The sequence below is a fragment of the Puma concolor genome, chromosome B3 (assembly GCF_028749965.1).
Source record: "Puma concolor isolate L17-30 chromosome B3, mPumCon1.1.hap2, whole genome shotgun sequence".
In the NCBI taxonomy this organism is placed as follows: domain Eukaryota; kingdom Metazoa; phylum Chordata; class Mammalia; order Carnivora; family Felidae; genus Puma; species Puma concolor.
Genome location: NC_141672.1, coordinates 87,487,144 through 87,500,249, shown reverse-complemented (window position 1 = coordinate 87,500,249; position 13,106 = coordinate 87,487,144). Strand labels below are relative to the sequence as shown.

The 13,106-nt window shown below is 39.9% G+C and overlaps 1 protein-coding gene and 1 pseudogene across 2 annotated transcripts in view; both read right to left on the bottom strand.

The window, feature by feature from the left end:
- The window catches only part of MGA (MAX dimerization protein MGA), a 172,350-nt gene that overhangs the window by 135,226 nt on the left and 24,018 nt on the right, over positions 1-13,106 (bottom strand). The window lies entirely within an intron of this gene.
- LOC147580185 (small ribosomal subunit protein uS8 pseudogene) lies at positions 812-3,323 on the bottom strand (annotated as a pseudogene).

Sequence of the window (13,106 nt, the reverse complement as noted above, 5' to 3'; positions counted from 1 at the left end):
AGAATATGGCCTTTGTTTCCCTTACCATTAACTTTATAAAAGCCTTTATCACCTCTATGCTATCAAGTCACGTATTTTAAACCAGTTTCAGTATCAAAATAATTTGTGTCAAAGTTCAGACAAGTGAGCCCAATCAAAAACTTCCAACATGCAAAGGCAGTAATATCCCCACCGTGATCTTTCTTGTCTAAATATCCTCAGCCCTGGTTCCTTCCATAATATCACTTGCCCAAATCTTTTCCATTATGCCCAAGAAAATAATCATTCTCTTGTTACCAAATCCCAGACTCCCTCAACCTTTTTGAACAATGTTCCTTCTACTTATTTACCTTCACTTAAACCTGGCTCTCCCATCAAGATTTTCTCACAGCTCTCTCTTTACTGCAGTCCATACCCCCACAGAGCCAGCAGTGATTGGCACTCACTTGCCTCTCTACTGCAGCTTCCAGATCATGATCATCCTCCTTTATGGTCCCCATGTTCCCCTCCTTTATGGTCCCCCCATGGGACCCCATGTTCCAGATATATCCTCTCCTCATCACTAGTAACTTCTGATCCTTTAGTCATAACTCCTCATTGACTGAGGGGCTCAAACTCACAGACAGAGAGATCATGACCTGAGCTGAAGTCAGATGTTTAACCAACTGAGCCACCCAGGCACCCCAGGTCACCACAACTTCATAATCATCAAGTCAAATTAACATTTTTCCTGTCTTTATTTTTCTCTTGTTTTTAAATTTGTTTTTAATGTTTATTTATTTTTAAGAGAGAGCGAGCGTGAGCAGGGTAGGGGCAGAGAAAGATGAAAACACGGAATCTGAAGGTTCCAGGCTCTGTCAGCATAGAGCCCAACGCGGGTTTCAAACTCACACGCATGAGAGATCATGACCTGAGCCAAAGTTGGATGCTTAACCAACTGAGCCACCAAGGCGCCCCTATTTTTCTATACCAATGTACTGTATTTGGCACTGTTACTGTTTCCCTCTTAAAATTTTCAACTCATAAGCATACTGGCTGGCATATGGTACATACTCAAATATATCTTAATAAATTAATAAGGGTACAAAATGAAACAATACCATGAACTTTTCTGTCAAGAGAATGAGTAAGAGTCAATATCCCATGAAATGTTCATGGCAAATAACTGCAACATCAAGGGCCAAATCAGACTAAGCAACATCTATCAATAATGGAACAATTAGCTCAATTATATGGTTTTCTCCAGTCATCCCCAGCACTCAGAAATCAGAAACAAAAACCCAGGACTGATGATAAGCAAGAGCAAAGGAATGGAAATGGTAACTGAACTTAGACTGCTAAGAAAAGCACAAAGCAAAGTTTTTGGGTTTTTTATTGTTTTTTTACTAAGTACCTTATGATAGACTCCCTACACATAAAAACTATACCTGTAGGGGCACCTGGGCAGCTTAGTTGGTTAAGTGTCTGACTTCAGCTCAGGTCATGATCTCATGATTCAGTTCATGAGCTTGAGCCCCACGTCATGCTCTGCACTGACAGCATGGAGCCTGCTTCAGATTCTCTGTCTCCCTTACTCTCTGCCTCTCTCTCTCACTCTTGCTCTCTCTCAAAAATAAACATTAAAAAAAAAAAAATACCTGTACCTGTGTTAGAAATAAGCCCACTGACCCAATCAAAGGAGGGACATGAAGACTCAGAGCACAGTGAAGGGAGGCTTTAATCAACATTCTTGCAAGAGCTGGTGTCTGATGGACAGGCATACTCAGGGCAGTTACAACAATTTATTTCCTAGCATGCAAGTCCCTCCCCTGGTTCCTCACTGGCTGAGTACTACAGAGATTACAGCCTAACCCAAACGTCACCTATGCCCATGTAAGGTAAAACGTAGTCTGATTGGAACAAATGTACATTCCCTGAGGTGACACAGAGACTTTCAGTCCCTCTTCCATTTGTTCTTTGGCGCATGCTCATAGCAAAGCCCACTAAAATAAGCCTGAGAAACAGAGAGGGGGAGAAGAACCAGGAAGTGAAGTGTCTAAAGGTTTGGGACTTGGGGCGCCTGGGTGGCTCAGTCGGTTAAGCATCCGACTTCAGCTCAGGTCATGATCTCACAGTTTGTGAATTCGAGCCTCACATCATGCTGTCAGCACAGAGCCCACCTTGCATCCTCTGTCCCCTTCTCTCTCCCCTCCCCAACTTGTGCTCACTCTCTCTCTCAAAAATAAGTAAACATTAAAAAAATTGTTTTAAGGTTTGGGACTCTATTGTGGGCGGGACTTGTACATATTTCCAATAGGTTGTAAACCCACTGTTAACTAGATAGCACAGCTTTTATTTGGTATTTCTGAAAATGAATCATCTCCCCTACTTCTCAAACCTATATGCCATGAGAACACAGATAAACTGGAAAAGAGCTAAGAATAAATCAGTCTGAGGCACCAAATTCTTTTTTTTTAATTTTTTAATGTTTATTTATTTTTGAGAGAGACAGAGTGCGAGCAGGGGAGGGGCAGAGAGAGAGGGAGACACAGAATCCGAAGCAGGTTTTAGGCTCTAGGCCTACTCGGGGCTCGAACTCACCAACCATGGGATCATAACCTGAGCCAAAGTCGGATGCTTAACTGACTGAGCCACCCAGGCGCCCCAAGGCACCAGATTCTTAAGAGTTCATAAAAACTTGAAGTTTTTTCAAAAGTTTTTTTTCCCCACTGAGGCATTTTATTTGCACGTATGTATTACATATTTAGAAAAAGAATCCCAGGATTTTCCCTCCTGTGTGTTTTTGTCTTGCTTCTTCATGGTCCATGATGCCAGCTGAGGGTGTCAGTACAATGAAACCAAACTGGCAGAATGGGAGATTATTCTGCCATCTTCTAGATCCTTGAGTTGTAAATCAAATCTGGGGCTGATCTCTCCACACTTGTTTAACCTGCCTGTGAGGTTCACAACAATTTTCCCAGCTCTGTGATCATCAATGATTTCAAGTTCATTAATGTAACCATGCTTCAGCATCACCATTAGAAACCAAATGACTTTGGAGCCTGACATAATAAGAACCTGGTGTTGGCCTCTCTTTTCAGCATTGTTAATTAACACTGTTAAGAGCATCTGCCAGGACATTCATGTGCATCATTATGGTGGCACAGAAAAATGGTGGAAAAAAGCTAAGCACAAATAAATCTGAGGCAACAAATCTTTTAAGACTTCATAAAAACTTGAAGTTCCGGTTTTTTCAAAAGTTTTTTCAAACATTTTCAGAAGTGAACAAGCAGAAGACACACATGAAAATTCAGAATTTCTGCCTTTTCATCCCAAACTTAAACCATTGAAAAATTCACTTTGTGTTGTTTCTAGGTAGATTTCTTCCCACACATTTTCCACGAATTATTCCCACCATCAACATTTTAAATGATTTCAAGTGCTAATATAGCAGCAGTTCTTATTAAAACATGTTCCTGCCTTGCAAAGAAACTTTTCCAGATAGAAGACAAAGACTGAGAGGCCTAAGACTCTCACATTTTGGGCCTACAACACCAGAATCCTCAGCACCTTCTTGCTATTTCAAACATTTTGATTTAGTAAGCTTTATATACTCTATACTTTGAAAAAGCAAATGCCTTTCTCAAAACACTTTACTAACAATAAGCCATAGTTTTGTATAGCATTTTAAGTTTCTAAAGCATTTTAACATATATTTTCTTCATTTTTAACCCACATTCTCTATAAAACAGTCAAGGCAAGCATTAATATTCTTTTACAATAAGAAAACTAAAAACTAAGTTGTTCACTGATTATAATGAATCACATAGCTAAAAAGTGGCAATCAGGCATAATCACCTCCAAATTTTCTCTCTCCTAGTCCTATGTCCTCAGCCACTTATCTCCATCCTATCCATCTGAAAGGAAAAGGTATCTCTCCTTTCTAAAACTAGTCCCCTACCAGACCCTTAAGCCTAGAACCCTCAGCTGCTCACAGGATCAACGAACTCCTTTTTCCAAACCACAATATCTCCCTATCCTGTAACTACATCTCCACATTCTATACATATGTTCAACTCTTCCCCTTAAAAAAAAAAAAAAAAATCCTCAACTCTTCCTATCCCGTAAGGTGTGACCCAATCTCTTTCCCTGCCAAACCCTTAAGAGTTGTACTGCATTTTCATCTCTTCACTAAAATATTAAAGGTCACCAGTGATTTTCTAGTGGCCACATCCAATAACCGCTTTTCAGTTATTATCCTTAGGTGTTCAATCTTTGTCCTAACCTAAATGACACTACTGATCACTCTACCCCTCCTAAAACTTGCATCACTCCTGGACTCTTGCTATGTCCCTCTCTCATTTTCCTACCACTGACTTCCTTTTTAACATCATTTGCAAATTACGTACCTACCTGTTGGTTCTCTTCTGAGGCCCTCCCCATGGTCCCAGCCTTTTCTCTTTGGCTAAAAACTCCCCCTGAACAATCTCTGCCACTTCCATGCCCTCAGTTTCTAACTATAAGCCTATGATTTCCTAAACTCTATGGTCTTAACACACCCTTTCATTCTTTGAGGAGAAAGCTAAAAGAAAACAAAAGTGAATATTTATCAAATCTCTGGACAGGAAGGAGAAAAAGATAGAACCATTTTCTAAGCTTAGAAACAAAGAAAATACAGATTTGACTGCATTAAAAATTTTAAGTTCTGTAAACTAAGACAAACAACATGGAAAATAAAGAAAATATACACATATATACTAATTATATACATCCATAAATCTATAACTTTATAAGTGAATGGAAAAATAAAGAAGTTTAGAAAGCAAGCAAGCTATTTTTAATTTTATTAAGTTTATTTGAGAGAGAACAAGCAGGGGAGGAGCAGAGGAAAGAGGGAAAGAGAGAGAATCCCAAGCAGGATCGTGCTGATAGCACGGAACCCAATGGGGGCTCAAACTCACAAACTGTGAGATCATGACCTGAGCCAAAATCGAGTCCCATGCCCAACCGACTGGGCCACCCAGGTGCCCCACTTTCATAAAATTTTAAAACTGTCTTTGAAACCCCCCAAATCAAGAATTAGTACTATTCTAGATACATTTCTACTCATGTTCTAAAACTGCATTTGGCTTGTGTATATGCATGCATGCGCACGCAAGTGTGGTCTTATAACTTTGACAACCAGCAAGCTGATAGATCTCGTCTACATGGACTATCTGCAGATTTTTTTAGTAGTCACAAGAACAAAGGTAACCAATATACAGAGCTTGTCTGGTGAATCTTCATTCTATGTTTTCTGGACAAACACACACAGTTCATGGTAAGAAACATTCCTTATTCCCTTGGCTCAAACATTGCTGAGCCTGGTGTCAATGCACACATCTGGAGTTCCCATCTCTTCCAAGGCAAATTTATGGGTCTTTTTCAGGGTCCAAAGGGCACACTTTTTTTTAATTTTTTTTTTTTTAATTTTTTTTAGAGAGAGCATGAGCAAGGGAGAAAGGGATAGGGGGACAGAGAGAATCTTAAGCAGACTCCATGCTCACTGCAGATCCAAAGGGCATACTTCTTGAAGTCCACTCCATGAATGCACTTGTTAATGGTGATAATGCATTCTCTGGTCACAACTTCATTGATGGCAGAATGGCCCTTCTTATTCTCACCACCATTCCTTGCAGGAGCCATTGTGCCAGCCCCCGTCAGAAAGGAAGAGCATGAGGTATTATTGCATTAACTTTTTAAATAATATTATGCTATGTTCTTAACACTCAAGAGTCACCTCTACCACATGTGAGGCACTTTTATAGGTACCAGAGGATACAAGAGTCTACAAAATAGATAAAAGTCACTGTCCCGCCCAGTGTTTATACAGGATTCCAGTCTGGGGATAGGGAGAAGAGACAAATAAAATTAAATAAAAAATATATATGTTAAATGGTGACTAAGTGCTATGGAAATGATGTAGGAAAAGGAGATTAGCAGCATTGCAAAGGGTCATAAGTTTAAACATTGTGGTTAAGGACTCACTGAGAAGGTGACATTTGAATAAAGAAGAGAATAAGCCATATCTCAGAGAATATTCCAGGCAAAGGCCTGCAGATGGAGGCTTTCCCGGAGTGTTTGACGGATAACAAGGAAGCATTAAGGCTAAAGAACAGTGTTAGAGAGGAACAACAATTGAAAATGAGATCACACAGCTCCTGGGTTCAAGCCTCTCATAGGGCTCTGTGCTGCTGGCTCAGAATCTACAGCCTGCAATAGATTCTGTGTCTCCCTCTCTTCTATCCCTCACCTGTTCACATTCTGTCTCTCCTTCAAAAATAAAAAATTAAAAAAATTTTTTAAAGTGAGATCAAAGGAGTAATGGGGGGAAGACGAAGCAGATTACCTAACGTCCACTATAGGCCCTGAGTATCTCTGCACATATTTTCTGAGTATGCTAAACCACAAGGCTTAACTGCCCTCTAATTCTAAGCCATTTCTGTAAGCTATTCACACACACAATTAATAAATTAAGTCAAGACAGGGTAACCACAGCTTGACTACCGTGTGACTGCTTGCTCCAAGGGGGTGATTTGGAGGTAGAAAAAGGTCAGAGTTCAGTTTTGGACAAATTTAAAATCCTATTAGACATCCAACTGGAGATATTGGGTAGGTAACTGAATACAAGAGTCCAGATTTAGGAGAAAAGGCCTAACCTGAAGATACAAATTCAAAAGTCGTTTGTGTAAGAGACTAAAGTTGAGGAAATAAAGTTTTCTTATTTTGAATTTATTTTTTCTGTAGTTTTTCTTTTCTTTTTTTATTTGTTTAGAGAGAGAGAAAGCACACAAGCAGGGTAGGCAGAGAGAGAGAAAGAGACAGGGAGGGAGGGAAGGAGGGAGGGAGAGGGAGAGGGAGAGGGAGAGGGAGAGGGAGAGAGAGAGAGAGAGAGAGAGAGAGAGAGAGAGAGAGAAAGAGAATTCCAAGCAGTGGAAGCCCTGTGGAGCCCTACTCAGGACTCTATGTATTCACCATGAGACCGTGACCTGAGCTGAAATTGAGTCTGACACTAGCGACTGAGCCACCCAGGCACCCCTCTTTTTATTTTTTTTCTTTTCAAATTTTTATTTCAATTCCACTTAGTTGGGATGCCTGGGTGGCTCGGTCGGTTGGGCATCCAACTTCAGCTCAGGTCATGATCTTGTGGTCTGTGTGTTCAAGCCCCGCATCGAGCTTTGTGCTGACAGCTCAGGGCCTGGGGCCTGCTTTGGATTCTGTGTCTCCCTCTCTCTCTGCCCCATCCCTGCTCATGCTCTGTCTCTCTCAAAAATAAATGATAAAAAAATAATAATAAGTAAATAAATTCTACTTAGTTAACATACGTGCAATAATGGTTTCAGGAGTAGAATTCAGTGATTCATCACTTACATACAATACCAGTGCTCATCATAACAAATGCCCTATCAATTCTCGGTAGGAAATAAATAATTTTTTTTTAATTTATTTCTTTTTAGGTTATTTAGAGACAGAGAGAGAGCACACATGCGTACATGCATGAGGGGGAAGGGGCAGAGAGAGAGAGAGGGAGAGAGAGAATCTCAAGCAGGCTCTATGCAGTCAGCATAGAACCTGACTCAGGGCTCGATATAACAAACTTCAGATCAAGACCTGAGATGAAACCAACAGTCAGACATTCAACCAACTAAGCCACCCAGGTGCCCCAAAATAAAGTTGTTTTTTTTTTAAGATGATAATCAAGGTGTGAGCCCTGAGCACTCTAACATTGAAAGGAGGGAGGTAAGGAAGAACTAGCACACAGCAAGAAGGACAGACCCTGAGACAAGAGTAGAACTAGGAGAATGTGATGTCCTGGAAAAGCAAGTGGGGAAAATGGTTAGGTTCAAGAACAAGAAAGTAATTAACTGTGGCAAAGCTGCTAACAGACCATGTGGATGAGGAATGACTGATGGATTTAGCAATGTAGAGATAAATGGTCACAAAGTAGAACTCTACAGGAGCAGTGGGGACAAAAGCCTAACGGAATTTAAGAAAAAATGTGAGGAGATTAACTGTAGACACAAGAGTTTCACTCTAATTAAACACACATTTCTTGGGACACCTGGGTGGCTCAGTCAGTTAAGCATCCAACTGCAGCTCAGGTCATGATCTCACGAATTCTAGCCCTGTGTCAGGCTCTGTGCTGACAGCTCAGAGCCTGGAGCCTGCTTCAGATTCTGGTTCTCCCTTTCTCTCTGACCCTTCCCCACTCACACCCTGTTTCTCCTTATCAAAAATAAACATTAAAAAAATTTTTTTTTCATTTTTTTGGGGGCACCTGGGTGGCTCAGTTGGTTAAGTGTCCAACTTAGCTCAGGTCATGATCTCACAGTTGGTGGGTTCAAGCCCCGCGTCGGGCTCTGTACTGACAGTGCGGAGCCTGTGTGGGATTTTGTCTCCCTCATCTCTGCCCTTCCTCCACTTGTGCTATCTCTCTCTCAAAATAAATAAATAATCTTAAAAAAAAAATCTTTATAAAAAATAAAATGTGAAGGGGTACCTACATGGCTCAGTTGGTTAAGCATCCTACTCTTAGTAGCAATTCAGGTTATGATTTCACGGTTTGGTTCTTGGGATCGAACCCCGACTCAGGATCTGCGTGGGATTCTCTCTCTTCTCCTCCCCACTCATGTGTTCTTGCTAGCTCTCTCTCAAAATAAATAAATAAACTTTAACAAAAATAAAAACGTTTAAGATAAACACTATAGATCTCTAGAAAGGAATACACCAAAATGTTAAAGCAGTGGTTATATTACAGCATTGTGCGATTCAAGCTGACTTCAATTTTTTTTATAATATTCCTACATTCTTCAAATGTTCAACAGTAAACACGTACAGTTTTACTTAACAGTTCTTTAAATGTTCATATCCTCCAACCAAGAAGCTATATCTAAGTACTGCTCCCAAGGAAACACCCCGAAACTTAAAGTTTTACGCACCAAAAAAAATTTAATTTTTTTTAATCTTTATTTTAACATAGGCTCCACACCCAATGTGGGGCTTGAATGCACAGCCCCAAGATCAAGAGTCGCATACTCTACTGACTGAACCAGCCAGGTGCCCCTAGGCACCAAAATTTTTATTATGGTTTACCAAAACAGTAATATTAACACCCAAGTTTCCAATAGTAGGGAATAGTAAAAGTTTAAGGTATGTTTCCTCAATTTAGAAGGATGTTGGTTAACTGGAAAATGCTTATATTAAAGTGTTAACTGAATAGGGGCACCTGGGTGGCTAAGTTACTTAAGCATCCAACTCTTGGTCTCAGCTCAGGTCATGATCTCATGGTCCATAGGATTGAGCCCTACATTGGGCCCTGTGATGACAGCAAAGATCCTGCTTAGGATAGAATCTCTCTCCCTCTATCTGCTCCTCCCCTCTCTCTCTAAAAAAGTTAACTTTAATGTTTAAAATGTTAACTGAATGTTAATAAAAACTGAACACACAGTGGACTAGTCAGATGTGCTTCTCTCTTTGCCCACCTAATCTCCTCTAAAACAACAGCAAAATTATTTTCAAAAGGGAAAAGATGGGGCACCTGGGTGGTGCAGCTGGTTAGGCATGCACTATTGGTTTCAGCTCAGGTCATAATCTTGAACATGAGTTCAAGCCCCGTGTTGGGCTCTGCACTGATCATGAAGAGCCAGATTGGTATTCTCTCTCTCCCTCTACCACTCTCCCTCTCCCTATCTCTCTCTCACTCAAAATAAATAAACTTTAAAAAGGTGGGGGGGGGGGTGACAATGAAGACTAAAGAAAGATAAAGAAGAGACAAAGGATTATTAAAGTACACAACAAATGACGTCAACAAGTCTTGTAATGTAGAAAAATGTTCCAGTGATTAGCAGAACAGAGGAAGAGACAAATTAAATGCCTGGCAAGGGGGGTACCAAAAATGAACAAGCCATTTTACCCGATTGAAGAAATGTTTGAAAGCAACTGACCATTCACATTCTTTCATTTCACAAATGTTTCCTAAGTGCCTACTAGGTGCCAGATTCTGTAATATGCATAGAGTATAAAAAGTGAAAAAGTTCTTTAAGGAGTTCACCTCATCATCTAGATTTCCATTCTGAAGTTTGTAAGCTTAGGCTAACATTTTGCCTGTCACTTAAATGTATACTGTCAGGAAGACAGAAGAAATTTTGCATTGAGCACACCAACTCTTTCTAGCTAATTCCAAAAAGTGATACCAAATGTGACTGCACACTTCCTCTGGAGGTACACAATTATAATTGCTCAGATAACCAGATGTGTTTGGCAACCCTTACAATGACTCCGTACTTAGATTAAAAAATGTAACTATTGGGTGCCTGGGTGGCTCAGTCGGTTGAGTGTCCGACTTTGGCTCAGATCATGATCTCACTGTCTTTGAGTTCAAGCCCCACATTGGGTCTGGTGCTGACAGCCAGAGCCTGGAGCCTGCTTCAAATTGTGTCTCCCTCTCTCTCTGCCCCTCCCCACTCTCTGTTTCTCTCAAAAATAAATAAACGTTAAAAACAATTTTTTTAATGTAGCTATTAACACATTATTCAGTGCTTTTAGTGTTAACTGCTTTGGGCTTTCATGTTTCTAGAGATATTTATCATGTATTTCTTTTTCTATTTTTAAAGAGAATGAGTTTTTTTTCTGTTTATTTATTTATTTGATAGACAGGTGCAGAGACAGAGGAGAGAGAGAATCTTGCAGGCTCCACATTGCCAGCGCAGAACCCAACATAGGGCCTGATCCCACAAACCTCGAGACCATGACAGGAGCCAACATCAAGAGTACAATGTTCAAAATCAAGAGTACGATACTCAACTGACTGAGCCACCAAGGAGCCCCTATGACGTATTTCTTTTAGAGAAAAATTAAAACTTGATATTCTATCTTATGCAAAAGTGTAACTGACTTCACTCATCTTTTTTTTTAATTTTTTTTTTAATGTTAATTTATTTTTGAGACAGAGAGAGACAGAGCGCAAGTGGGGAAGGGGCAGAGAGAGAGGGAGACACAGAATCTGAAACAGGCTCCAGGCTCTGAGCTGTCAGCACAGAGCCTGATGCGGGGCTTGAACCCACAAACCATAAGATCATGACCTGAGCCGAAGTCAGATGCTTAACCGACTGAGCCACCCAGGCGCCCCTTGACTCATCTTTTTATCAGGTGAACCACAGCAGAAAATATTTCCATTCAGAGTGACCATAAGGTTATGGGACTGCTAAAGTGAGCAAGTGAAGGGCTTACATTAGTATCATTAACGTCCATCTGCATCAACGAACTGGAGAAAGCAAATAGAGGTTAAAAGCAAGGTGACCACTATTAAGCATACCCCTGGTCAAAACTGGAAAATATAGGGGCGCCTGGGTGGCGCAGTCGGTTAAGCGTCCGACTTCAGCCAGGTCACGATCTCGCCGTCCGTGAGTTCGAGCCCCGCGTCGGGCTCTGGGCTGATGGCTCAGAGCCTGGAGCCTGTTTCTGATTCTGTGTCTCCCTCTCTCTCTGCCCCTCCCCCGTTCATGCTCTGTCTCTCTCTGTCCCAAAAATAAATAAACGTTGGAAAAAAAAAAAAACACTGGAAAATATAATAAAAATACCTCCTACTGGGAAAAAAAACAAGGAAAACAAATACAATGATAATTTTCATCTTCCAGATAGAGACTATGTAACATTTGGATAATTTATAATGGTGATCATATCATAAAAAAAATCTACATGAAAAATTAGAGCCCATTATCCCAACTAAGTGGTTTCCTATATTATATCTTAATAGTTACTGACAATCTTCTAATAACAAGGTAGTTACTACCACTATTTATATCAACATGTGATAAACTAAGTGGTAGTGATATATTATCAAGAGCCTTTGCTTATACCCAGAAGACAACTGAGAGATTTACTAGATTTACTAGATTTACTAGATTTAAAAATTTACTAGATTTAAAAACCCTGGTACAGGGTTGCCTGGGTAGCTCAGTCAGTTAAGCGTCCGACTTTGGCTCAGGTCATGATCTAACAGTTCATCACGAGTCTGAGCCCCACATCAGGATCTCTGCTGTCAGCACAGAGCCTGCTTGGGATTCTCTCCTTCCCTCTCTCTCTGCCCTTCCCCAGCTCACACGCACTCTCTCTCCCTCTCAAAATAAATAAACTTAAAAAAAAAAAGTGGTAGTACACATGATCATGGATGGGAAGAACACTGTTAAAATGTCCATACCATCCAAAGCAATCTACAGACTCATGCAATTCCTATCAAAATACTAGTAATCAAAACCACAATGAGATATTTACCACTTCATACCCATTAAGACTATAATCAAAGAAACAGAAAATAACTTGCTTGTGTTGGCAAGGAAGTGGAGCAATTCTAGAACCTTGTGCATGGCATATGGGAATATAAGATGGTACAGTTACTGTGGAAAACAACTGGTGATTCCTCAAAAAGTTAAACAAAGAATTACCAAATTATCCAGCAATTCCATTTCTGAGCATGTACCTAAAAGAACTGAATGCAGGAACTCAGACACTTCTACTGCAATGTTCATAACAATATTATTCACAGTAGCCAAAAGGTGGAAACCACCCAAATGTCCACTGATGAATACCTACACAAAATGTGGTATATCCATACAATGGAATATATTCAGCTTTAAAAAGGAAGAAAATTCTAACACGTGCTACAACAGAAATGAATCTTGAAGACATTATGCTTAGTAAAATGAGCTGGGCAAAAAAGGACAAATATTTTATATGATTCAATTTATATGAGATACCCAGCAAAGTCAAATTCATGGAGACAGAAAACAGAATGGTAATTGCCAAGACCTAGAAAAAAAGAGAATGGAAAATTAGTGGTTTTAATGGTCACAGAGTTTCAGTTTGGACAGATAAAACAGCTCTGGAGACAGATGGTAGTGATGCACAATGATGTAAATATTTTATGTACTATTAAAAATGGTTAAATTGGTAAATTTTATGTTTATCTACCACCAAAAATAAAGAAGCACTGTAGGTAAAATTTTAGTAAAATTGTGAAGATAAGGACTTTATCCTCTCCTTTGAAAAGAATCTGGTATAAGGATCAGCTAAGGTTAAATAACCTTTGTAAAGAATGAATAAACCATACT